This window comes from Camelus ferus, chromosome 2 (assembly GCF_009834535.1).
Source record: "Camelus ferus isolate YT-003-E chromosome 2, BCGSAC_Cfer_1.0, whole genome shotgun sequence".
Classification (NCBI taxonomy): domain Eukaryota; kingdom Metazoa; phylum Chordata; class Mammalia; order Artiodactyla; family Camelidae; genus Camelus; species Camelus ferus.
In genome coordinates, this window is record NC_045697.1 from 67149511 (window position 1) to 67176960 (window position 27450).

The following is a 27450-nucleotide window of genomic DNA, read 5'->3' on the forward strand; positions in this document are numbered from 1 at the left end:
TTTACTCACTAACATATACATCAATGAATTAATGAATTCTAAAATTACGATTACCTTTGGCTTTCTCTAAAAAGATTTCTGACTTCTTATCTCATACTTCCAGAAAAGTTATGTGGCCACCCCAACACCTTTTTGTCTGTAGCCCAGCTAACTGCCTAGGAATCTTCCTGTGTTATTTACTCACTACTACTATCTTAAGAAAAAACACAGAGTTAAAAGGAACCTTTGAAAATTATCTTCCGTTAAAGGCAAAGGTACTACAATGGTTCAGTGTTTTTTCTGTCCCTTCCATCTCTTGAATTGCCTTTCAAATCCCTAGTCCCTATATTTGGTGTAGTGAAATACACCTGGAATTCAAGTTAATTCCTTTCAGATGGCAGGCATTGTAATAGTTACTTTGTGTTCCTTCCTCTAAGAACAGACTTCGGTGTGTTCCTAAAGATTAAAAAAAGTCAACATGTACAGCCATTCCAGTAATCAGTGTATTAAAAGTCCCTAAAGGGCCATCAAGGTATTAGACTATCCTGGCTCCAGAATGGCCATTGTCTGTTTTGGTTCAATAACGATTATGCACATGCAATTGACTGAGAATGTATCAGACTCATAAGTCACACTGCAAATGGACAAAATATAATAAATGTACACAAACAGACTATAATTACAACCCAGTTCAATACAAGGGATTTGATAAGCTTCTTTGTAAGTTATAAATATTCTAACAAACTTGCGAATGACTCTGCCCACCGTTTTGTCACAGACGACAGAATTGAAGGCAGAGCCATTAATGTGGTCTCCAACTCCTTTGGAAATAAACAGGAAACTTGAATGTGGCATTAACTCACATCACGCTGCAGTGATGGTGGAACATGTGATCCCAGGATGGCCTAAAGACTCTTCATACAGAATAGCAATCATTTGCTGTGATCCTGCTTATCGCAATACAGTGTGGTGAACTTGTAATAACACTATTGACAATTTTGTGAGCAACTAGCAATCTTAGAAATATCTTTCTGAGTATTTTTCAATAATTTTCTACATATGTAACATATTAATTACTTACTTGTGGATTAGGAATTTGTATGAACGCTAATTCATGTAACAGTAAGCACCTTACCAATTATTTTAAACAGCAATTGAAGTTACTTTTCATAATAGCCAATGAGTCAAAATATACTAAGACTGGTACTAAATCCAGATTCCATTTATTTCTTGTGAAAATGAATTTTTTTGGATCAAATATAAGAAAACTTCATTTTTGAAGTTTTCTGGTAACCGGAGAGCTCCCCATCAGGACTGTCTGTGGGTAAACACATCTTACAAGCCTACTTCTGAAACTGGGTGAATGGTTTATCAAAACTCAAATTTTTGCTGGGTGAAGTAGAAAGCGTGTTCTTTATGTTGCCTCATGATAAACTTGCTTTTTGAAGAGTTCTATCCATTTATACTTATAAATACATAAATATTAAATTGAAAATAACTATAATTATGTAATATATTATAACATATACATTTATAAGTAACATGAATATAATTTGTAAACATATAATGTATAAGTATAGTTTGTATATTAATTTTAATACCATTACAATAATAACTCTTCTTTATAGAACAATAGAATAACCTAAACAGTTAGCAACCTGCTCATTTCTCTTTTGGCTAACCCAGTGCCAACAGTTTATGGATCTTAATTACAGCTACAAAATCCCTTTTGCCAAGTAATGTAATATAATCATGGAAGGGACATCCCGTCATGTTCATAGGTCCACCCACACTCATTGGGAGAAGATTTTTCAAGGGTGTATACACCAGAGAGAAGTAATCTTGTAGGCCATCTGAGAATTCTATCTATCACATGTAGACAAAAGATGCTTATTATTTACAAAAACTATAAACAGAGCAGTATTTTTCACATGGGCACATGGATGGTTTAAAATATTTCAAGTATTTTCTGACATTTTGGCAGATTACATTCTGAAAAGCCACAATTTTTATTACAGAAAATATTTATAAGTATACACTTTTAAATTATTGACAGTGACAACTATTCTACTTAGTTAGTACTCTGATGATATAAACAGGTCCTCTGTTTACTCTTTCAAAAAGACTTGAAGAGAAGACTTCTTAATGCAAAATATCTCCTCCTCCAAGAACAGTGCAAGGCATGAAATTTATAATAACTCACATCCTATTAGACTGAACTTCCTGTGATGTTAAGATGAGACACAGTCCTTTTCCAGTATGGAGCAAAAGGCAGGCATGAGTTTGAATAGATGTCAGAAGAGAGAAATCAGAGAAAGAAGCTGTTTCTCTCTTTGTGATTAAAATATTGTATTATGAATACACTATAATCAAATGTAGGTATAAAAATATTCTCCTAAGTAAAATTATAAATTATTGTTGGCACCTTCAAAGTTCAACTAACATCCAGAAGAGAGAAAATCAAGTACTCACATTAATCTAAATAAAATTTCGGTTTTACCTTAGAAATAGCTCAAGGTGATAAAATGGGATTCATGGTAGTGTGAAAAACGATACATTCTCATGATTTTCTGGTCGGTTGAGTTGTTCTTTGTCACATCATCCTTAGTCTTTCTCTAGTGAAAGACCACCAACGACAGCTCTGGGTCCCTCTTGAGCAAGCCCACCTCCAGCACAGCTCAGACCAGGTGTTCTCCTAATCCTCTGTCTGACCGCGAGCCTGCCACACCTGAGGGCATCCAGCAGCGCTGATGCAGGGTGACGATACTGATGATGCTTGTCACGCTGCTGGCGAAATCAGACTGCTTCCCCACCCAAGACTGCTTCTTTCATGTGCGGAAGTCTAGCCAAATAAGAGGAAGTATTTCTTCGCCCCTTTTGATTTTCTCATTTTTATCTTGTGGTTATATGATTGGCAGTTGGAACTGCTTATTGACTTTTTATTTGTTTACTGGTTCCCATAATCTTTTCCTCAATCAATCTGACAGAGCCTTGGCGGTTTTTTTTTTTTTTTTTTAGGTGAAGGAATAGAGAGAAAGTAATATGCTGTAATATCATAAAATATAATCACATTCAAAAATAGCTATTGCTGTTTTTCAACTGTTACTGAATGGGCAAAATACTTCCTCAGTACTCATTCACTTTCCCTCCCTCTCTCTCTATATAAATACCTTCTGTTTCACATATGTATGTGTAAACAGATACACAGCATCTATATCTTAAGCGGATACATAGTAAATAATTATAAATTTAGACACAAAAAATGAAACTATCAAACCAGTTACAGGATAATGTCATAATGTACACTATGGATTTATTTATAAATTCAAGAAATATTTATTGAGTGATAAATATGTTCTTGGTACTGTATAGGTATTAGGGATAAAATCATAAACAAGAACCATTCCTGCCCATAAAGGCCCCTATCAGCCTAAAATCATTCTGATTGGAGAATATAGTCAAGTTAACCTTGACTATAAAAATGAAATCCTCAGGAGTAATTCCTACTTCAAGGGTAACTTCTTGTAATATGGAAACATACAGGAGGTAGTTGTCTTAAGGGAAAGTCAGATAAAGCTTTTTGGATAAAATAAGTAAGAGTTAAGTTGGTAATGTTTTAAACCTTTTCCCCAAAATGTGATTATTATTAGCATGTATCCTGAGTTTAGGTGACGAATTTAAAAACAACATTTTTTAACATTGTTTAAAAACAAGGATATTCAAATAATTAACAAATAGTCTTTCTTTTATTGATAGGTATACTCAAGACACTTAAGTGTATATGTAAGTGTGCTCTTTGAATCTCCAGAGTACTTGATTAAGGTAGAGAGTCAAATTGCATACTGCAAAGTCACCACATGCACTCAGGCATGGAATGTGAAATAACACACAGTTGGTGAACATTTAGGGGTCACGTAGGGGTGAAGGCCTTGAGGCTGCTCTGCTAATCTTCAAATCTTAGAGGGTGGCAGTGTCTTTGATCTGTCTGCCTTTTAAACAAGGGAACCTGGAAATATCTCAGATGATCATTTGATCTGTTTCTGGTGGGGCAGGTAGTCCTCCAGCTGCCAGCCAACAACATGCTGTGCTCTCCCCACCAGCTAAACCCTGGGCTTTTATGTTGGAGAAAAACCAGGCTACCAGTCACATAGAAGGCTAAAGAAAGGGCTACTGAGAAAGGTCAGTGATTGGAGTGGCAACTAGGCTGCAGGTTCCAACTGCAACCTCTGCCTAGAGACAAGTGGTCACAGGGACACTGGAGCAGCTAAATGTGTAGAAGCATTGGTACCACGTGAGAACAAGAGGCTTTTCTGCTGCTAAGGGGAAGGGTGCTCAGGAAGAAGTAGGGGCAGGAACAGTCTCAGTTTAGGAAGACACCAGGCTCTCCTGATTCAAAGGGCAAGAAGGCCAACTGTGCAATGAGTGGTGAACACAGGACAAGGCACAAGCAGCGGCTGAAGTTCAGGCGACAGACCATGAGGCAGGAGGATGCATGCACACATTCTCATGGAAAGCAGGAAAGTGGAGGATGGAGCAGAGGACAGAATCTCAGGGAAATTCAGGACTGCAAAATCCTGCAAGTCAAAACTATGAGTAACCCACATGACTTACATGACTAGTGAGACAGAGAGACAGGGTCACAGGGTGTCAGAAAATGTGGGATTTTAGAACAATCAGATCACTGTAAATGTAAATCTCAGCATATGCCTTATAGCAACATTTGCATCCGTTTAACCATTTACTCATTTATTCAACAGACCTATGCTGATTCCTTATTTTCAAACCACATATAGGGTACTTCTCATACAAAGATGACTAAGAAGCGGGCCCTTCCCTCTGGGGATAGTCTAGGGAGGGAAAGAAATATGTAAACAAGCCAGAAATTTCTCTCCTAAGGATTTTTAAGCTCTACAACCATATCATTAAATTATTAATATTCAGTTAAATAAAACTGCATTTTAATAAAATAATTGCTGATGTTTACTATAAATGAGCGCTCTCAGGAAGTGCAAGATGAAGTTCATCAATACAGGCACTTTCATGTAAGCTGAAAATAAGAGCTTCCATAGAGAACAGCATCCCTTATTAAATTCACAAGGCACCATTTTTACCACATCACTGGGAAGCGGTGGATATGCGGATGAAGAGAAACATCTCATTTTAGTGACCCAATACAACCGATGTGGAAACTATTGACAGTGCACTCCAGCATGAGGCTCATCTAAAAAGCTCTGTTTTGGTTTAGTTTTAAGGGAAAACATTTGGTGAAGGCTAAGTCTGGAAGGACCTGGAGCATCACTGGCAGGCTGTGTAATAATGAATTGGTTTCTACGGAAATGAAATTGTTACTGTTCGTTTTTGTCGTTTACAATTGATTCATGTGCTGCATCTGGCATTTTAATCCTAGCATTTGAGAGCCATTCCATCTTTCTTTAAGACATGAGAATTAGTCAAAGACAGTTAAAAGACGACAAGTATCAAGCACAGCATCACTAAGGAGAGTCTGCTTAGAGAAGTTTCTTTCCAAGCCTTAGGAATTGCTATTTGACAGTATCCTTTGTGGTATGAGAAAGGCTTTTTTTTTTTTTTAAGCTACAAAGGTAAGAGAATCTAAAATAGTGCTATTTTAGATTATTTAACTTATGAATATAATCACAAGTACTCATGCATTATCCACAGAAAGTGTAATTAAACATAGGATCCCATTTCACTAACAATACTTCCAAATGTCAGAGATGCATTTCTTAAATATTTGTAATTGAAATGACTTTGGGGGATTATTTGTTTGAATTTCTCTTATCAATCATTGTCTTATTTTCTTACCATGAACATGAAAAAAATTCCAAACAGTCTTCTGTTACCTCAATCTTTTGAGAGTGTCTTCCCACCTATCCTTCCTGTAAGTTATGAAGCTGAAAAAAATCATTATAATTAAAAAAATTAATTGAAGGATCATTTTCAGTACTTAGAATATTTACTAGTTTTCTGAATGGGGTTAAGCACTATGTTTTAACTTTGGGCAAAATAAGTGAAGAGTTCCAACATTCGAATGAAATAACATAATTGGGTGTTAAATAATGAAAAAGAAATTCTTTTGGAGCTTTTCACAGAGAGATGATCCAGGCTGAACGCAGGTCCCCAGCGATGGTGAGAACCACATGACTGCCTGACATACTGCTACTAAGGCACAGAGTCCCAAATGAAACTGCACGGGTCACCTGCAGGCTATGTTAAATAAACAATAAAAAATTTAAAACAAATGGCTGCAAAGACTTAGGAACACTCATGAGGGGAAGAGGATGAATTATTTTAAATAGACTCTCTACATCATCCATTCCTGTTGGGGGGGGAGCTTCTCAAGCCACACTTCAGCCTGTAACTTCCACTCCCCCAAAATTAAAGAATGAAGAGACTTAACCTGTGAAAATGGTCATACTGACACAATTTGAAGTAGATAATTATCCAAATTCTCTAACATAATAAAAGGAGATTCAAATATGTAGTCTCTAAAGTCCCTTTGAACTCTAAAAGTATATGATCACTGTGGAACACTACAATATGTAGTGAGGTTCACGAAAAAGTTCTAGCTTCTCTGAAAGTCTTTCTCTTCTTCCATGTCAGAAGGAAGCCAAATACTCCTTATCTCACTTCCATCCTTTCTGAACAAACTTGGTGGTTCTTTAAAGTAGATCTGCACCATCATATGGGGTAACATGTGCAATGGGTAAAAATGAATAGAGACTATCCAGTAATTTATTTTAGGATCCTCAGCAATTTATATCTTAGAAATCAGAAAACCTAATGGTGACATTATGTGTATATATAAATCGATCCCAAAGCACCCAGGTTAAAAAAAAATAGTTTGGATTTGCACATTTTATTTTCTTTCTAATTTCAGGGCCAGAACTACAAATGAATAGCTTCCCCCATGAGCTTCCTTCTCCTTTCAGCCCTGCACAGGCCCTGAACATGTATTCAGTCTTCACCAGTATTCAGAGCTTTTCTTTTCCATACTTTGACTGTAAAACACGACTGCTCCATATCTCATCCTATACTTTCTACGGTCCCAACAAGCTACACAAGTAAACTGGGTCATTCTCAAGGGCCTATATCTGGGCAAGAGCCATAATGTGTGTTTCAACAACAGATTTTTACATATAAGCTCTTTAACACTGAAAACTTTAGCCCAAGGAGAAGAAGAGATATTTTGAAGCTCCCCAAATAAACATAACTATGTCCAAACTGAATCCATGCAAATTACAAGTTAAGGTCCTGACATCCTTAGCTTAGTGAATATTTTAATTAATTCACTTAGTAAACATTCCTATGTTATGTCACACAATGTCATAGTGCTGGGGATACTGTCTTGAACAAAACAGGCAAAAATCTTGGTGTTTATGAAGCCTAAAATCTAGTAAAGGTAACAGACAATAAACAAGACATCCAATAACAGATAATCAACATACAATGTACTACATATACATACACTGCACATATGTGAGACAGTTATTAGGAGATAAACTGGACACTTGCAACTTACACAATTAATCTTTAAAATTAAAATATATAAAGGCATTTAATTACATTTTCCCCTATGTAACATTGGAAGCAGAGCAAGAAAAAACAAACCTACGCAGTAAAACTTTAGACGTTTAGGAAACATACTCCACCCCTTGGAGACATTGATTAATGAATTCTATACTTATTTAGTACCTACTGCTATCTATGAGGCTCTGTGCTTGAGTTGAACTATGGCTACAAGGCTGAATAACATTTAAAAAATCCCAACCCTCAAAGGAAACTCACACTTTTATACTTTTAAAAGCCATTAGTAAATCTCATCATACTGTTAATTTCAGCAACGAGAGATATTTTCCTTCCTAATAAATATGCTGGTTTAAAGATACGTTCACAAGTTCCTTGATGCTACGCCCCTCAAGAGGTGCAGCCCAATTGCATTCCAATTGGTTGGGAACTAGAACTAGTGAATCCCTTCTAACAAACAGAATGAGGTGGATGTGATAGTTTGCAAATTTAGAGAGTGGGTTGTGAAAGGCAAGTGGCTTCCTCCTTGCCCTCTTGCTCTCTGTGAGATCACTTGCTCAGGGGAAGACAGCTGGCATATTGTGAGGACACTCCAACCATGATGAGAAAGTGAAGCCTCCTGCCAACAGCCACACAAGTGAGCCAACATGAAAACATACCCTCCAGCCCTAGTTGAGCTTTCAGATGACTCTGGCCCCTGCTGATGGCTTGACTGCTACCTCATGAGAGATCCTCTCAGACCCAACCAACTAAACTCCTCCATGATATCTGATCTTCAGAACCTGTATAAACACAATGCTTATAAATGTTACAAAATGTTTCTGTTTTAAGCTGCTAAATTTGGGGGTAACTTGTTACACAGCTAATAGATAACTAATGCAATCACATTTTTGGAGGGCAGAGAAGGAAAAGATTCCAGAAAATGCAATTGGGATGTGTGTGTGTGTGTGTGTGTGTGTGTGTGTGTGTGTGTTGTGTGTTTGTGTAAAGACAGTCACATAAAGAACAAGCATAGATATAAACAGGGAAGGAGAGAGGAGAGAGAGAATAGAACCTTTGCAATATACATTTATATTCTTTTCCAATTGTCCCTGGAATTTACAGTCATTATCCTTTAGCAACATAACCCATATTTGATCAAAATCATCACATAGACTCTAAAGTTCTGAAGAGCCACAAATTACGTGAAAGTTAAGTGAAGCCCTGTGTCCGAATAGTCACTGCATAAAGTATTGTTTCCAGGAGGACCTCTGAGGAATGGCCAATATTTTAAAGGTAAGGATGAATGAGCAACTTAACATGGATCCATTTATCAGTTTAACTTGGACTACCTAGTCAGCAGAGGATGGAACACACCACAAGTACATCACTACATCACAACACCTGGGGAGGTAGGGACTGCGACTTTGAATGAATACTGCCCTGGCAGGGGTAGCCCTTCTTGAGTCCAGTGTGGGGATGAGGGAAGGGTGGTGGATAATAAAGGGCAGTGAGAAGGCCAGGAAAAAAACTGCAGTAGCAATATGTGACTGCAATAAATTATGAGTGAACAAAGTGAGTACTCAAAACAAAGTCAGGCTATTTCATAATAGGTTTTGAGATGGGTCAGATATTTATCAAGTCGTATGCTTAACAAACATTTATAACCAGAGCAGGAAAATAATCAACATTCTGGTTTGATAAATACGGGGTGATAAACAGAACTCATTTCTAACAAGTCCAAATTACCCTTATGGTCTATTTGCTTAGCTAAGCAGAAAGTACTAATTATTCTTTTTAAACTACAAGAACCTGCCTTGGTTAAAAAATGTATGAAATATTTAATCTCTCAACAAGATAGATTAATGGTGCTGAAAAAGTTCTTGCTATGTATGGTGAATGTTGGGAAACAATTTCTTTTTTCCCTTGTTTAAGAAAAGATACAAAGATGGATACCATTATCCAAGTAAAATGATGCCAAATCAGAAAATTCAGAAATACTTTTCACACAACTCTTAAAATATAAATACAGGAAAAATGGCTGAAATTTAAAACCCTTTATTTTGGAAGGCCAAGAATGAGGGAGGGACATAGAGTAAGCCAGTGGTGAGGAGGCTAGAATTAAAAGCAGAAAAAGATTTTCACTGGGAGTATTGATTTTAGTTTGAAATTAGGTTAATAAAAATTATATGTAGTATGTTATAAATATAAATAAATAATAAATAAATAAATAAATAAATAAATAAATAAATAAATACCTCAAGAATCTTCCTTAAATCTAAACAAAATCTAGCTTTGCAGAAAGTGGGAATCAGAGTCAGACTGTATTTTGCCCAGGTTCTGTTTATTTCCTTAAGGATAACGTTACAACCTATTATTTCCAAATCTATTCCAAATTTACAAAGCCTTTGAAATTAAACAGCATTGGTGTACATTAAAATATCTGCTGAAGAAATATCAAACAAAACTCGTTAAAAAGATTAAAATGGAAAATATTTGGCAGCTTCCATTTTATGGCTTTGCCGTAATAGTCTGTTATAGATATTACTCAAAGAAAAATATTCTCCTTTCTGAAGTATCTTAATTAGTCTGCAAAAGTGTAAATTAAATTCCTGTGATGAAGGAGTGAGAGGCCTTTCACTTCACATTTCCATCACAAGTCCTACTTTTCTATTTAAGGTTTCCAAAATATTCTCATGTGAAGTAGGTTCCAAAGTATTTATGACTTTTTTGCCAGGATCCCTCTGATATGGGAATCAGGGAAAAGAGATGACTACTCATTTTCACCTATATAACTTTTTAGCCATTGACACAATGCAGAAGTGTGTTTTCTAGGTTAAGGCTTTGTCTCATTATTCTCCACAAATTTAAATGTCATGTTTCTGAAGTGAGGACATGAAGCTGAAGAATGGAAATCCAGAATGAATGGTTCATTTTATCCTTTGTAGCATCATTTGCAGCAGCATGTTCCCTGAGCTGAGCCCCATGGTACACATATAAATTCACCTTTCAATCATTTGTGTGGCTTAATGACACTGAGTAATAACACATTAGCAAAGTGCCATTCCAGACACCAGCCAGGCATGCCAAACAGATAATCTGACAATCGTTTCAGATTCATTTTCCACAAACAGAAACACTGTTCAGGCTTATTAACTGGCAAATCTGCATGAGGCACCGAGTAGAGCACAGAGCCTCCATTAGAAGCAGCAATCTAGCTCATTAATGTAATTTACAAGGATATTTGGCCCGTTCTATTGTTTTAAAATCTAAAAAAAAAAAGTTCCTATTCAACAAAGCTGTCATTTATTTATAGCAAATTCTTACCATGTCCCTTATGTGCTTCACTGAAATAAAAGGATCATAAATTGGTTAATAACAAAATTGTTACTCAAATATCTTATATTTTGCTGCCAACAGTACAGAGCATTTGGAACTTAACCCCTATTATGTTCTTCAAAATATAATCTGATAGACTCACCCGATAGTAATTAATGATAAATCTTCTTCTTTTATGGTTTGACTTTTGCTTCACAAGTTGACTTAAAATTTCCCCTTGGAACTTGTGATCAGGGACCTGTTGTACCATAAATATCTGAAACATGATTTTAATACAGATACGCTTGCCTAAGATTTCTGCACTGTCCTTACCCATGGAAACCGGGGTCTGGGGTCCTGTTTTATTTTAACATCTATGAATGGGAAGTTCATCTGTGACTATCAAAGTTCTCACTATATAGCTGAGGAAAATATTCTCTTTTACTCTCTTGAAAGCTTGCTGTCTCTTTGCGCTTTATGAACAATGTATTGTATTCTCTCCTCTTTATGCTGGGAAATGTCCCTGCATTTATCTTCAGATTTCATGAAAAGAGAAAATTCCATTTAGAATTCATGTCTTTAACAATGGTTTAATTTTCTTTCATTTTCTCCTGATATAGGTATAACTTTATGTTAAATTGAGGTGACCTATTCTTAAGTATGTATTTTCAAGAAAGCTATCAAAAGATAAAGTCTTACTAGAGATAGTCACATGCAGACAGATTTTCAAATCAGTGACCTATGCTGAAATTACTCCAGAAACATTAAGATCTCCACTTTTCTGTGACATATTCCAAGTCGAACATCAGGTGCACTGAAAACTTCTACATGGGGGAGGCAGTAGCCATTAATGACTTAATTATGAGAGAGTGAGGTCAGGACAGAGTCTCAGAATGGCAGAATTCTGGAAGGGAAATGTTTATTAGGATAATAGCTCCCACCTGACAATCTGTTTCTCTTCAAGGTCTAACTCCCTGGCATAGATCACAGAGTTTTCCAACCCTGATAGGCTACCAAGACAAAACACATTTTTCCTCAGCCGTCATTTTTTTCTGGGTTGGAGACAATGATATTTCATATAATCAAATTCCTTACTTACATCACCTAAACCTTCAGTGATAAAATCTTCCCTCAATGGTTCTGTAATTGATATTTTCCTTTCATTCAGAAAGCATTTGTATTATTATTTTCCCCCACTTGTGTTTATGTTGCACAAAAATGTGCTTACATTCCTCGGAGTTGATTCAACTTCTGTGACTGGCCCTCTGCTACAAAGTTGAGATGCAGTCAAACTGGGCTTTACGTATCTACATACATACACACACGTACACATACACACATTTTTGGTCACACATATAGTTTTGAAAACACATGGAATAACTGGATAAAAGCCAATACTTGAAGAACCAGAAAATGTAGAAACAGAAATCCATAATTATATATGAATGGAAGTATAAAATAAAAATAATGAATAATAAAAAACACTTAGAAAAACATATGAATTTTAATGTAAAGCTCATTAAATTTCATAACTTGAATCCATTTGCCCATCCAGCACCAGAGCAAGAAAGAAGACTTTACCAGAATCCTAGAAGCCCCGTCATGCTGTCTTCAAGTCGCTACTCACCACCCGCAAGTGTAACCACTGTTCTGACTTCTAATACCACAGATTAGTTTCCCCTGTCTGTTACTTTTTGTTTGCTTTACAGAGCCCTGGTTTATTAAACACCCATTTATCTGTATCTGTATCATGAAGCTCATTCCTGGTGAAGGCGTTCCCACCTCCTCGTCCTTACAACAGCCTGCTCTGCATGCTAACAAGCCGCTCCATCTGGGAGTCACCCTGGGGTTCCACCTCCTGCTCTGTTCACTCGGAGATGAGGTCAAATGTCTCTGCTTTCCCGAAGATAAAGCCATAATCTAAGTTTAAATTAAGAGGTATCTTTATATCTCTGTGCTCTGAAAACTGACTTAAAGATGGTAAGAAACTTCAGGGACCCCATGAAAAATCCGTGATTGAAGAGAACACGGGAGAACAGAGAATATGAATCAGAGACCCATTTTGGGTCTTGCTTCAGTCATTTCCTTGTCTTTGCTCCATCTCTCAATCTATAAAGAGGCAGTAACAATGACACCCAACTTGAAGAGTTGCTGAATTAAATGATTGCACATATTAAAAATACAAGTGGTGCTGGTGAATCCTACACACCAGGCCCTTTCTCTTCACTTTCGTTCTATGACATTCGGGATACTCAAAACCAAAAACAAAAACAGAGCATCTTGCTCCCAGGATACCTCTATGGTCAGTATTAATTTTTCATGTGATTAATTTGTTGTTTTAATTCTCTCAGTGCTTGACCCTGAATCAAAACTATTATCAGCAGCTTCATTCCCTGAATTGGCGACATAATCACTAATGATAACAAAGTCTCCACTGCATTTTTTAGAGGAATCGAGTGTTTTTAAAGTCCATGTAATTATGCCAGACACGCATTATGTTTCCCTGCATTATTACATACTACCGAGTACTGGTCAAGATCCCTAGTCAGATAAGCAAATACTTCTGAATAAAGACCACATGACACACACTGTAGTAACTTAAGGGGGCCCATTTTATTCACTTCTATTAATATTCAGTAACCTAAGTCAGTTTGTCTAAATTTTTACTTCAAACATATCATTTGATCTCACTCCATTTCTTGGCCTTTCCTTTTAAACACATCCTTTCTGGAATTAGAGAACTTCCCTCCGGGCTCATTGCAGATTTCTCCAGTAATGAGCCCTATTTTCAGCGGTTAGTCATGCTCTCTTCCTTCAGATCTCTGATACATGGATTAGCTTCTCAGTAAATATTTCTGTTTGAAAGCAGTTGGTCTCCAGTCTTTGTAAAATCTTAAAAAGGCCTGGCATATACCATCTCCACAGGGTACTTTGCCATTGTAAAAGGAATGGCAGTTTGGAGATGACAGGCAGTGAGTTATTTTCTTTGCCCCAGAAGGTGATGGGCGATTACAGATAAAAACATCACACAAATTACATAAAATCTTGCATAACCAAGTGAAATAATATAACTTTTAGAACTGGAGTGTCCATTAGTTTTGTTAGGGAACATTTCCTTTACTCTCTATCACCTTTCCTAAATTTAAAAACACAAATTCATATTTTGATAGAATTTCTAAAATGTTATGATTTCTTCATATGCTACAAAGACCCATACATCTCACATTAACCAAAACAAAACAAAACAAAACAAAACAAAACCCCCACATACACCAGAAAGTCCTATATCACATAAAAATTGCACAGGCTGAAAAGCAGCTGATGTAATAAGAGCCCCAGTTTTAGAACCAGGTCTGAGTTCCAAGTTCACGGCCCTTCCCAGCTGTAGGAACTTGGGTGAATTTCTCATATCCTTGTTCATAAAATAGAATAGTGAGACTTGAATTGCAATTGGGATGAATGCTAGATCTCTAGTTGCTTCCACCATGTGAGGACACAGGGAGAAGATGCCAGCTATGAACCAAGAAGAAGGCCCTTATTATCTGACCATGCTGGTTCCTTGATCTTGGACTTCCAACCTCCAAAACTATAAAAAATAAATTTCTGTTGTTTACAAGCCACCACTTAGTCTGTGGTATTTCGTTATAGCAGTCCCAACAGACTAAGAGACAGCTTTATTCTTATGTCTATTTGTATGCAGACTTAGAGAAATTTTTATTTTCCAGGTCATTTTTGACTTTAAATATCTCCCCCATTATCTTTATATGTACATTCTTTCTTTCCATGTGTTTCTAGTTTTGGTTAAGAAACTGCGATCACTGTTCCTGTGTGAGCTTATATGATATGGAATTTTAGACCACTGGCTGGATCCCTCGTGTATGATTAAAGATCACATCAGAAGCAAGAGATCCGTTTTGTACTCTGTGATAGGAGAAAGAAAGTCAGTCACCCTTAGGATGAATGACTGCTCAGCCCTGTATTCAAGGCATCACACTAAGAAACTGAGGTTTTACAGAGATTCTCCTTAGGCCTGTTTTCCTAATGCAGCTCTATGGGGCTGGAAAAAACTCCTGAGACTGTTCTCTGCTTCCTGAAACTGTCATGGAACATCAGAGTTTTAATCATCCTTCAGGAGGGAGTGGAATACAAGCCCAAACTGGACTTGGGGGTGCTAAATATAGAGGTTCCCTGAGTTGTCCAACCAGGGCACTGGGGGGTGTTTAAGGGACAGTCAGCCACTGACAGACTCCGTGAGACAATGATAGAGGTGAGAAACTGAAGTACTTGCCAACATACCCTATAGGAGTTGCTGAGAGACCCAGGAAATGGCATTAATTTGACAAAGCGTAGACATTAGAATCTAAGGAGGCGTGGAGGACCTCTAGATTACCAAACAATGTACACAGCACAGGGCACTTCTTAAGCGGAAGGCGGATCACAGTAAAGGGCTGTTCCACCAACTCTGGTTTATGGAATCAGAGGATTTCAGTCCTGGCTGCCCACTGGAATCTCCTGGGGAACTTCTACCAAGCATGGATGCTAGGTTCCACCCCAATGAATCTGATTGTTTGGATGGCAGCCCAAGGCTGAGTATTTTTAAAAGCTTCCTCTAGATAGTACTAATATGCAGCCAGGATGGGGATCCTGTAGTACAAACCACAGCAGAGGATAAAAACTATGCTATCATTTGAGTGGACAATATTTTCCCCCTCAGTTACCTAAATGTATATTTGAAACAATATGGAGGCTCAGACCTTAACAACTACAATACTCAATGGAAGGTCTGAAATGCCAAATGAACTGCGTTTAACAGAGATATGAGTCCTCCTAGTCTAAGGAATAGCTTAGTTTACAAGAGACCCAAGGATGTGGATGTATTTTCCACCCAGAAACCTTCCCTCCCCTGAAAAAAGAAATATACTTTTCATGGATATGATGGTTACTTTTATGTATCAACTAGAGTGCCCAGGTATTTGGTTAAATGTTATGTTGGATGTGTCTGTGATGGCATTTCTGGATGACATTAACATTTGCATCAGCAGAGGGAGACTGAGTAAAGCAGGTTGCCTTCCCCAAGGTCAGTGGGCCTTATCTAATCCTTTGAAGGCCTGAATAGAACAAAAAGGCTGAGTAAGGGAGAATTCATTGGCTCTCTCTGCCTATCGTGGAGCTGGTACATCAGTCTTCTCCTGCCTCTACCCTCAGACTTGGGCTGGAACTTATAACACTGACTTTCCTGCTTCTCAAGCCTTCAGATCCAGTCGGGGACTTTAGTAACAGCTCTCCTGGGTCTCCAGCGTGCTTACTGTAGATCTGAGGATCTAGTCTCCATAATCATGTGAGCTAATTCCTTATAATAAATCCTTTTTTATATATTAGTTCTGTTTCTCTGGAGAATTCTGACACACAATGAGGCTTCCATTTATTACTTCTGAAATACATTGTTACTTTAGGCAACAGTTGCCTAAAAATACTAGTTGCCATGTCCTCAGAAATGAGCAATAAATGCTACCATTTCCATGTATATACAATGGCATATGGCTGAGAATTTTCCCCAAGATCACCCCCTGTCATTTTTCTGCCATTGCACACAGCCTGCTTGTTATGCCTCAGAGGGAAGGAAAAAAAAAAGCATGTTAAGATGACCACAATGGAATTTGCTGGAATAGCAGCAGGGAGTTCCAGCAGTTCCCACAAGCCAGCCCTTTATAAGCACCAGCCCATCACTGCCTTGTTTTCAAGACCTCCTGCTAATAGTCGATGCCTGGGCTTGGTTCTGGTCTATTAGACTGTCCACTGGCAAAGAACTCAAGTTCCATTCAGGCATAATGAATCATCAGTCTCACACTAGCAAATAATTCACCCAGACTCCCTTCTGTCTTCCCTTCTTTGACAGTTCATCTCCTGTCAAGTGAACTAAAAAGGGTATTAATGTTTTTCATTTTGTAACTGCTAGAGTCAAACAAGCACTTTTCATATTACCTTTAACTCTTTCTCTTTATTTTTATAAATACTCACTCCTTAACTCTACCAATATAAATGCATATATGCATAGTGATGTGTATTTTTCTCCACCCATTATGTTAGTAAGGCAACTGCCCACTAGAAATCTTAAACACAATTAGAATTTTAAGTTGGTAGAATATGGCTTCAGTATAAAAAATGACAGTGATAAGCTTTTCTCATTTCAACAGTCAGATACAGTCCTGTTCAAAGAATAAATAAAATAAAGCTTAGAAAAAGATCCATTTATGGTTTTGTATTCTATTATGAATTCTATAATTCTCAAAAGCTACCTTAAACAATCAGCCCAATCAGGCCTCTGCTGACTGTAGGTTCCCTCCCCTTGATACAATCTCTCAGGAGAGTAAATATACCCCAGGTTTGCCTTTGATCTCTCAGTTTTACTGTTTTTAACCTGCACCCCATTAAGCATGGGGCAAGTCTTTGTATGACGAATTTCAGCGATATCCTCAGAAACAAGGGAAAAGGCAGTAAGGAAAAAATAAAAGAAAACATGTTTCTTAAAGAATAATAAATGACAAACAAATTAACTATACAAAGGGAATGAGATTCTCAATACAGTTCTGAGGGGCATCCCATTCATTCATTCATTCATTCATTCATATTCTAACATGCAGGCACCACTCTAGGCACTGGGGTTAAAATGGTGAACTGAACAGAGTCCTTGCCATTTTGCAGCTTACATTCTAGTAGGAAGAGCAACCAGTACTTAGGCAGAACCAATAACCAGTATATTTATTAGTATATCAAAGAGTGGTAAGTGCCATGGAGACAAATAAAACAGGGTGACAAAGAAGAGCCTCTCTAACAAGGAGACCTAAAGGAAGTGAGGGAGTGAGCCAGGCAGGAGAGTCTATGTTAGGCTTTGTGGTTCATAGTAAGGACACTGATTTTCCCTTTGAGTGAAATAGGGAGCCGTTTCATGACTGCAAGCAGAAGAGTGACATGATCTGACATATTAAAGGATCGTTTTGCTGTTCTGCTGAGGTTGTCTTGTAGCAAGGATGGGTTTGGTCTTCCAAACTAGTGTGGAAGACATGATTAGTACTCGGGAGTTCCCCAAGCCCTTTTTCTGCCTGGGCACACAAGAGGTACATTTCCCAGCTCCTCTGCAGTGAGGCGGGGCCACAAGACTGGTGCTGGATGATGAAACGTGAGCAATAGTGACCTGTGTCACTCTTCTGCTGCAGCTCTAGGGCTCTCCAGTCTTTCTCTTCCCCTACTGCCTCAGCCAGCGACCCTGTGAACGGGGCAACCTCCCTCAGCCCTGATCCCTGAATGACTGTAAGAAGCTCCCCCCAGCCCCCTTCATCTTGTCAAAATAAAGTCGACATTTGTGAATAAGATATATGATTTTATTTTGGTGTTAAGCCACTGAGGTTTGGAGAGTTGAGAGTTATTGCTGCAAAAGCCTACTCTGTTCTGATGAAATCATCTAGTTAGGAAGTGATTACAAATGACTCATTCTAGACATCACGGTGGCTTACACCAAGGTGAAAGGGGTGGAGATGAGATTCTGGATAAATTTTGAAGGTAAAGCCAAACCATTTGATACATTTCTGTTATCTTGATAAGAAATTATTTTTAAACTTGAAAACACTTTCTAAACTTGTCTTTAGTTATAAAATGTTTGGCAAATGACAAATATATCCATCTAAGCATATATAATCTTTTTGGGCTGATGTAACGTAATTCCTATAAGTGGTCTCAAAACAAATACAGTGATGAATATCTCACATTTGTATTCTGCCTTCTTTTCTCTAGTCTGAGCATATATTTTGAAAAAAATACATAAATTTCCATTTAATGGAATATGGTATGCTATTAATTACATATTCTGGCAACAATTTCCAATAAAAAGACATAATTAAAAAAAAAAAACACCTCACTGCACTAAACTGCATTGGGAATTACCAGATATCTTATCCTGAGACAAAATATGACAATGTCTATTATAGTGATATTAAATGAGTTGTGTTTCAAATTGTACCTGAAGTTAAATATCATAATCTATTTATTTAGCAAACATGTAGTAAGGAAACAATGATGTGTGAGAATCTATGCTAGGCACTTTAATCATGATAGTTACGGTCAAATAAAGAAATTACTGAACTTTCTAAGATCAGTGTCTATAGCCCTAAGTGTCCACTTCATCATGTTTTGAAAAACACAATGTATAAGGACATTCATGTGGTCCCAAAGTAAATTAACAATGTTGTAACATATAATAGAGCCTCCCTCCCCACAAATTAGTGGAATACTCATATTTTCTATGCATTTCACAATGTAAGTACTTAAGACAGAATGGTTACCATACTGATGATTAGAAAGTGATCGTAAATTAATAGAAAACAGACATGCAATGTATCTTGACTTTTAGGTATTTTTAAAGGGGAAAAGAAAAGGAGACATTGTTTTGATAAAAGCTTGTTATTTTCTCCTATAATTCATTTTGACATTAAATCTCAGCTATGGCTTTGAAGGGTCAAGGCCATCAGGTAGGGTTCTGTAAACTACATTTCTGCTTTACCCTAATGGTCACTTTTATGAATAATACTAGTAACAGAATAAACACAGGTTCAAACATGCATTTAATTATACAATCTTCCAATATCTTTTCCATTAAGAATATTTTGATATTTAAGAAAATGTTAGATGACATTAAATGATTTTATAAATTTATATTGGAAATGAACTCTAAAAAATACTTTTCTGAAAAATATCAGGTTTCCTAAGGGGCAACCTTTTGCTGAAATATCTTTACCTGATCTAATCAGCTTTGATTTTCTTAAAAATCAGTCTTACCTTTTTAGTTTCTGATTTGTCCAAGTTCAAAATGTCAAATATACATAAAAGAAAATTAAATGTATAATTTCATAATTTATAACCATTACAGGAAGTTTTTATTATTTTAACCTAGTGTACAAAATGGTCCTGAAAATACTGCATGCTTACCATTGACAATATCCCCTTTGTCTAAGTTTTAGTGTGTATGCAAGCATCATTTTCTATGCTGTATTTTCCTAACCTATAAAAATAGACATTTCACCATCTACAGTCCCTTTCCTCTCTAACATTCTTTGACTCCAAATCCTTGCCATGTCAACACTTCCCTGGCATCCCTTGTTGACATTTCTACTGCAACTGCCTTCATTTAGGCACTCACCAACCTAAACTTGAGTAACACAGTGGTCTCCCAGGCATATAATGTTCTTGTCTCTAATCTGGACTCATCCTCACTAGCCTCCACATGATTAGAGTTATCATTCTCAGTTACAAATCTGATCATCTGAGTTACTCTTTGGCTTAAAAAGTTTTTAATGTATTTCTTCTTCCAGATTCTGGAAGAACACAGGTGCCCCACCATCACATTTGAATGCTCCCCAACATGACCCTGGCCCCTAGGACACTTCTCTTTTATAGAATTTATCACACTGTAATATGATGATTGATTTAAAGCCACCTTTCCCTCTAGACTCCTTGAGAGTAGGTAAAACGTTTGATTTGGGATCCTTTGTGTTTATCACATTGCTTGTACGTAGTAGGGAACAGTATGTGTTGGTAGGAAAAACAAAGAAGTGAATGAATAGACTTCCCTAATACTTGAATGCAAGGTTTTAATAAAGGACGGAAGTACCATATTCTCTAAGACTCTACAAATATTTATTCCCATTTCAAAATATGCCACAAATCTCTAGCACATATTTTGCCACAAGAGATACAAAAGGAAAATGCCATATAAACATGAAACCCTATGGTATACTTTTTCATATTCATACATAAAATTACTTGTAAAACATTGCTTTTTTGCCTAATTTATTCTATTTAGACAAAGAAACCAGACTGGCTAGATTTATGAGGTGGTTAAACGTGCGATGTATTGATTTACACTATTATAAATACTTACATGCCACCAAAGTTTTTCATTTTAAGAAAAAAAAAACTACAAATGTTAAATGATATATTAGAGAACTCTCTCCTACCACATCCTAGTTATTTTAAATGGAATCTAAATTTGGGGTCTAAATTAAGAGAATACATGTAAGTTTCACACAGCATAATTTAGAACAGGAAGTTTCCCTGGTAACCATATATAAGTTGGCAAGCAGCAAAAGAAACTATAGCCTTAGGTTCTTGTAAAGGAACAGGAAGTATACTTTATGACCTTGAATTTGTTATTGGTTAACTCCTTCTTGCTTGTAATTTTAGGTTTGTCTTTTTCATTTAAATCAACTGTTTACAAGTAGGTAGAAGAGAATTTTAGTAAATCCCATCTCATATTCTTTAAAGCTTTTCAGATGTTCTGTGTGATAACCTTCCTTTTTTCTTCGATTAATACACTTGGCCAATCAATAAAGCAATCTTTAGCTTCCTTCAGTCAAACTACAGTGAGCGCAAATGACTTTTTAAATACCCTATCCTGGAAATGTTCTGGAAATAACCATAAAGTCAACGGCAGGAATACTGATGTTAAACTTATTTCTTTATGTTCACATTAAAGAATGTCAAAAAACAATGTACCATTGAATGCAATATGCTGCTACTATTATTCATATTATTATTATTATTATTCATAGTAACAAACAGAAATATGTTCTGAAGAGAATTTTCCATTACTTTACTTGATATAAACACAATTTAAAAAGATAAATGGATTACACTTTATACACTCCATAATAACAAAAATCTAGATCTTCCTAGCTTTGTTTTAGCAGACTTTTTAAAGAAATTTTTCTTAAATTAGTTATTTGCTAAGAGGCACATGTAGCATGTTTTTAAGTACTTCAACGTCAGTCCCTTGGTATCTGTAATTCCTTGCAACCAGTACTCTAATTATTATATATGATTTAAGGAGAAAAATGCATGTACAAGCAAATTCTACTGTTAACAACAGGAACTCATAATACAAATTAATGGTAGCACATGCTCCTTAGTGGTTAATGTAACATTTACAAAAGCTTTTTGTTAACTGTAGCAATATGCTGAAACTTCGGAACCATCTGGAAATAATTCTATTCACAGTCTCAGGAGGAAGCAAGGCTTGTTAGCACAGAATATTTCAAATATTTAGATAACTTTAGATAACGTTAGGTAAAGTAGCAGCTCACTCTCACATGGACATACATGCTCTCCTGCTTTCTGGGGTGTCCTCAGAAAAGATCAGTTAGAAAAATGAGAATCTGACTAAACTATGCCATTTGGCAGATATTTATTTATCATCTGCTACCTTATACTGTGTTATGCCCAAAGGGGATGAGGGCATACTATAATAAAAATGAGAGAATTCAGGAAAGGAAGGAGGTGTGGAAGGGAGAAGGGAGGAAGGAAAGTAGGAAGGAAATAAATATGAAATATACTTTTCAAGATCTAAGAAGTTATCTCAGAGAGATGCAATAGTGATGCCTATTAAGAAAGCACAGGTCAATTTCTGGTGACAGGGCATTGTAAGCAGAAGAAGCAAAGGCTCTACATGGAAAGTACAGTGGTATTTATAAGGAACAAACAGCATGAAGGCAAGCGGAGCTCAGTGAGAGATGGTGAAGTGCTCAGTGAGAAAATAAGGAGTGGGGATGGGATGCAGAATTTGAGTCCATGGTGAGGAAAGAAGAGAAAAATCAAGAATTCTGTTATGGACAGCCTATTCCAAGTGGAAATATCAAGTATGCAGTTGAAAGTATGATTCTGGATTTCAGGGGGAAGGTCCAGGCTGAAATTTTCAATTTAGGAGGCATTGTCACACAGTTGAAATTGCAATCCACAAGACTAAGTGAAATTCCCTAACAAGATAATCAGAGACACAGAACATAACTGGAACAAATGTGTGTGGAAGCCCTAATCCATAGATAAAGAAGAGAGAGGGACCCAAGATGGAGCCCTGAGACCTCAACACTTAAGAGTTCTGATGAAAATGGAGTCAGAAAAGGAGACTGAGAAGGACGTATCTGAGAGACAGAAAGATGAGGGGAAACATGGAGGTAGAATTTGATTTCACAGCAGTCAAAAGAAGTATTTTGAGAAGATGGAAGGAGTTACAACGGTCAAATTCAAATACAGCAAGTTACCAAAAGTCTCTACAGAAGTAACTCAAAGGAAAAAAGGCCATCAAAATGGGCCAGTGTTAAATATTTTCAACTTTTCAAGATATTTCTGCCAATAAACGTCCTAAAGTTCATAATGAAAGAAGCATTCAACCACATTTTATTGCTTATCTGAATTGCTGATCCCACTGTGAACTTTTAATTAATACATAAAAGGAGCCCCTACATTAATTTATTCCAATCATTATAAAGTAATTAACATCTTGACAATGACTCAGATTCCACATGTCTATATCTATAAAATAAAGCATAATTAACACTTGTATTAGATTCATCATCTGTGTTTTAGTGAATGACCTTATTGCTTCAATAAAGCCTTACTGAAATGTCAGCATAACCACAAAGATAAATGAAAAAGAAAATTATCATTCAGTAGTTATCTCTCAATAGTTTTCCTACTAAGGGCAAAATTGTGTATCTGAATATATTTATCCATTAGTCTTATTGATTGCAAGAACATCTAAAAGATAGTCCATTAAGTCTCTGAAGTGTTTTAATTTGTGCTAAAGGATGAATAACAAAAATACTTTAAAAAAGGTAAAATATTCTGTAAATATAAAATGTTTTAAATTGAACAATTATTGAATTATTATATACCCAGGTAGGTCTCATTTCACTGTACTAGGTCAATTATAGAATATAATTTATTTCTGTAATTATTATATATTTCCTGTTTCTCACACTGCATAAAAAGATTCTCACAGCAGAGACTAGGTTTATCTCCCCAATGCCAAGCTCATGGAACAGATTAGGAACTTAATACATATCTGGTAGATGAACAATGAATAGGTAGGTGGAACCACAAAAGTGAGAGAGGATATACAGATTGCTTTCTTTCTATGGTTCTAACATTGGCATACAAAATATTTTTCAGTAGCCAAAAAAGTGTGAGATATGTCTGTGTGTATAATTTTTTTTGCATGAAACAAGGAAGGAAATGTGAACATAGTAAATTTTATTTAACTGGAGACTGACAAAATAATCACCAGCACAAATGCTGTACAGTAGTACTGCATTGCCATTTTAAAGATGGAAAAGGGTCAGTACTTTGTAGAAGTGATCATATTTGTTCACAGATAGGGAAAAATATGCAGAATTAAGGATAAGAAACACTCAGAGTTTTGACAAAGAGGCCAAATATGTGTGATTTTAATGAATACTTTGAAAACCTGTTGTGGAAAACTGGACAAATCAGAAAAATAGTCATTCTATTTCTGAGACAGTTCATTTTGTTCACTGTTAAGTTCTGATTCAGAGACCACTAGACAGTCAGAAAGAATATGTACCAAAATCCTGATTCACTCACCACAAGCCCTCTATGGAAAACTGAGAGTACAACAATCCAATTACTATATAGAAATTCACGGTTGGAAACATGGCAGGAAATACAAGTTAGAAACAGACTGTTAAACACTGAATTTCAAATTAAGGCTTTATCTTGCTTGTACACTCTTTTTAAAGAAGGTTTTCTAAATATCTATATCCAGCGATGCACTTTTTAGTCAGTGGATGCAAATGATAGATTGTGAGCTTTATTAAACCTCAACAATTTTCTAATCTGTGAAAAGAAAATGATAGTAATACAAATGATGAAAAACAAACACATGTTTTTCAATAAATCTTTCCTTTAAATTTTTAAGTTATGCTTAGGCATTCATTTCCAACTATGTACTGTAGGGCAAAAGTTGGCTAGATTTTTAAGGCATCTAGTAACTGGGTAGGAATTTTTAAAATGTTGACAAAACTTGCTGCATATTCCTCCTTGCTCCAAAGATCTTTGCAAATCATTAATTTGCTAACTCAAGGTTAAAGATGTCTGGCTGATCAATGATATTCCAACCTAAAGGCCAATCTTGTTATTAATAAACAATCTGAAAGCAAATGATAGATAGGAAATCTCCACAACCATTCCCAGTTAATATTGTTTCAATTACAATGCCATATTTTTAGTTTTAAAAATTGAATCTGCCAAAGATGCCAAATATATGGTGCATTTTATGATTAAATCAAAACTATGATATCTAAATTCAATAAGGAGATATTAAAACTGCAGGAGTCAGTTATCTTGACTAAGTCTAGGGTTGTGCCCCAGAGTGAAAAGGGCAGGAAAGAAAAATCACTCATGTGATCAGTGAGTAAAAGAAGAAAAAAGAAAGATGATTGACTGAATAGAGGTTAAATCTTTTGAAAGGCTTAAGGAGTGGTACTATTTGGCAAATATAAAAGCACAAGTCGAATGGTATTTAAATCCACTTGTGACATGTTATAAAAGAGCAAACGATTTATAATCTAATGACAGTGTCAAGGAGGGTCTGTATGTTCAGATATTCAACTGGCAAAATAAAAATATCAACTCATGAATCATTCAAAGATTTCAGAATCTTTAAAAGGACTACTACTGATGAGATTTTTCAGTTGTTAAAAACTAGACCAAAGAAGTCCCATAATGTGCTTTGGACTTTGTATTTTGTTTTTAAGATTTTATTACTACCCACCACTCCTCCATCCTTATTTGTAGTTAAGAGAATTTGATGCTTTTATCAAAGAAACTGCATGAAATGCCTCTCAAAGATGTACCTCTGTTTAGAACACTTTCCCACATTAAATGGAATTCTCAAAATTGTAGGTTTAAAATTTAAAAATGTAGGGAAAATGCAAATTCCATGAAGGAATAAGGAGTTTCTTCTGTTTCTAAAAGGCAATGCCAAAATTAAAACTTTAAAATTAAACTAAATTCTAACTAAAATTAAGACATTTTAAATAGCAATTTAAACATGAAAATGTTCAGATAATGTATTCATATGCTCTTAAAGTGTAGAACTGATACAATTTATAAGTCAGTACCTATTGTGAATGTCTTCATTAATCTTAGTACTCAGAAGTAACTCACTATTAATTTCTTTAAATTTGATTAAAAAATTAATTGGGGAAAAGTTGATTACATTATAAATTAAAATATTTTGTGTTAGTATATCATGGTCACCATGTATAGAGCTATTTGAAAATTAGATCTACGTAGGGTATTTCTTCAAATGCAATGAAAGCGACCTAGTTATGTACACTGTGCATATCACTTATTGGGCATTTCTAATTATTTGTAATGGAGGTTAGCTAGTCATCAAGCCAGAAAGAGTTTTCTATTTCCCTCCAATGTCCCATATCCAGTTTCATTTTTCTTATTTTCATGGAAGAAATTATTGCTCTCTTTTTCTCTTCCTATGTAATACTGTATTTTCCAAGCCTAACTGAAAGGAAGATTGTTACACATTTCCCACTTCCCTCTCTCCTGAATGTTCTTAACAATAGGATATTCCTGTTGGATATCATCTGTAACTTTGGTCAGTTTTAAAACAGACTTGTACCAGATAGAGGTCAGGTTCTGTTGGTTGACAGATGCTGCCCTGAAATTGACAAAACAATTGTCTCTAACACCAGAAGGGAAGAGTTTGTCAATTTCAAGATCAAATTAAGCACTGGCCTTCCCCTCTCCATCACCCCACTCTGGCATTGATAGAACCTCTGAGGAAAAGGGTGGACATTATATGGAGTTGAGGTCCACATATTTACAATAAAAAATATAATAATTGATATATACTTATCATAAAGATCACATTAGATTCATATATACTATCTCTCTGCACCTTCACAACAATATCAGTGAGTAAATTAGGACATAGACATATTCTATAGACAGGGAACTAAGCCTCCAGGGGATTGAATGGCTGCCCAAGTTTGGACATGTATGATATGGCACATGCAGGACTTAACAATCAGGAGTTCTGACTCTAAAGCTTATATTCTTTTAGTGGCCAACTCAGTCACCTTCATTTTTAAATTATGAATTTGGTGGAAATCTCTTTGTTGATTAAAGCAGCAACAACATAATGGGCCAAAAACTTGGAAGTTTTAATCTAAGGATTTACCAAAATTCAAATGCATTATGAAGGATCCAGATTACAGGCAACACTCTACTCATATGGAGAAATTAGAAAATATTCAGAGACATAATATTAATATTAATCACAACACTTTTCATTTATATAGGACTTTGCACTTTTCAAGGTGTTTTACATATATTAATTATCCCATTTATATTGCACATAGAAGCAATTCTAGAAATGTTAAAGGCTTTTTTTTTTTTTTAAATGGAAAACTACTACAACTAGAAAACTGAAAATTTCTATTCTGAAGAAAAACTGCACTGGCCATTCTATACGTACATTTTTCCGCATAAATCCTCACTTATCAACTTAGCAGAGTGGCATTCTGTATTGACAGTTTATGCACACTATTTACATAGTTTAGCTTTTCCTGATTTTCAAAGGAGACATTTAGTGAGCCTTAGAAATTAGGATTTAGCCAAAAATGCCTAATAGGCTTTTTTCTTTCCTCTTTCAAACTAGTGAATGGCCCATACGGGCCAAGAAAAAGGCATATCTGTATCTGATAAGAAATTAAAATTATTGACTATATTTTTACACTGTTCCATATCTAAACATTGCAGTGT

General features: G+C 35.9%; 1 protein-coding gene and 1 long non-coding RNA gene across 3 annotated transcripts in view; one reads left to right on the forward strand and one right to left on the reverse strand.

Annotated features, from left to right (window-relative positions):
• UNC5C (unc-5 netrin receptor C) overlaps positions 1-27450 on the reverse strand; it is a 339287-nt gene that overhangs the window by 262409 nt on the left and 49428 nt on the right. The window lies entirely within an intron of this gene.
• On the forward strand, positions 798-17546 carry LOC116657527. Its single transcript, XR_004312649.1, has 3 exons — positions 798-948; positions 3806-3808; positions 17536-17546. It is a non-coding gene; the product is annotated as an uncharacterized LOC116657527 (long non-coding RNA).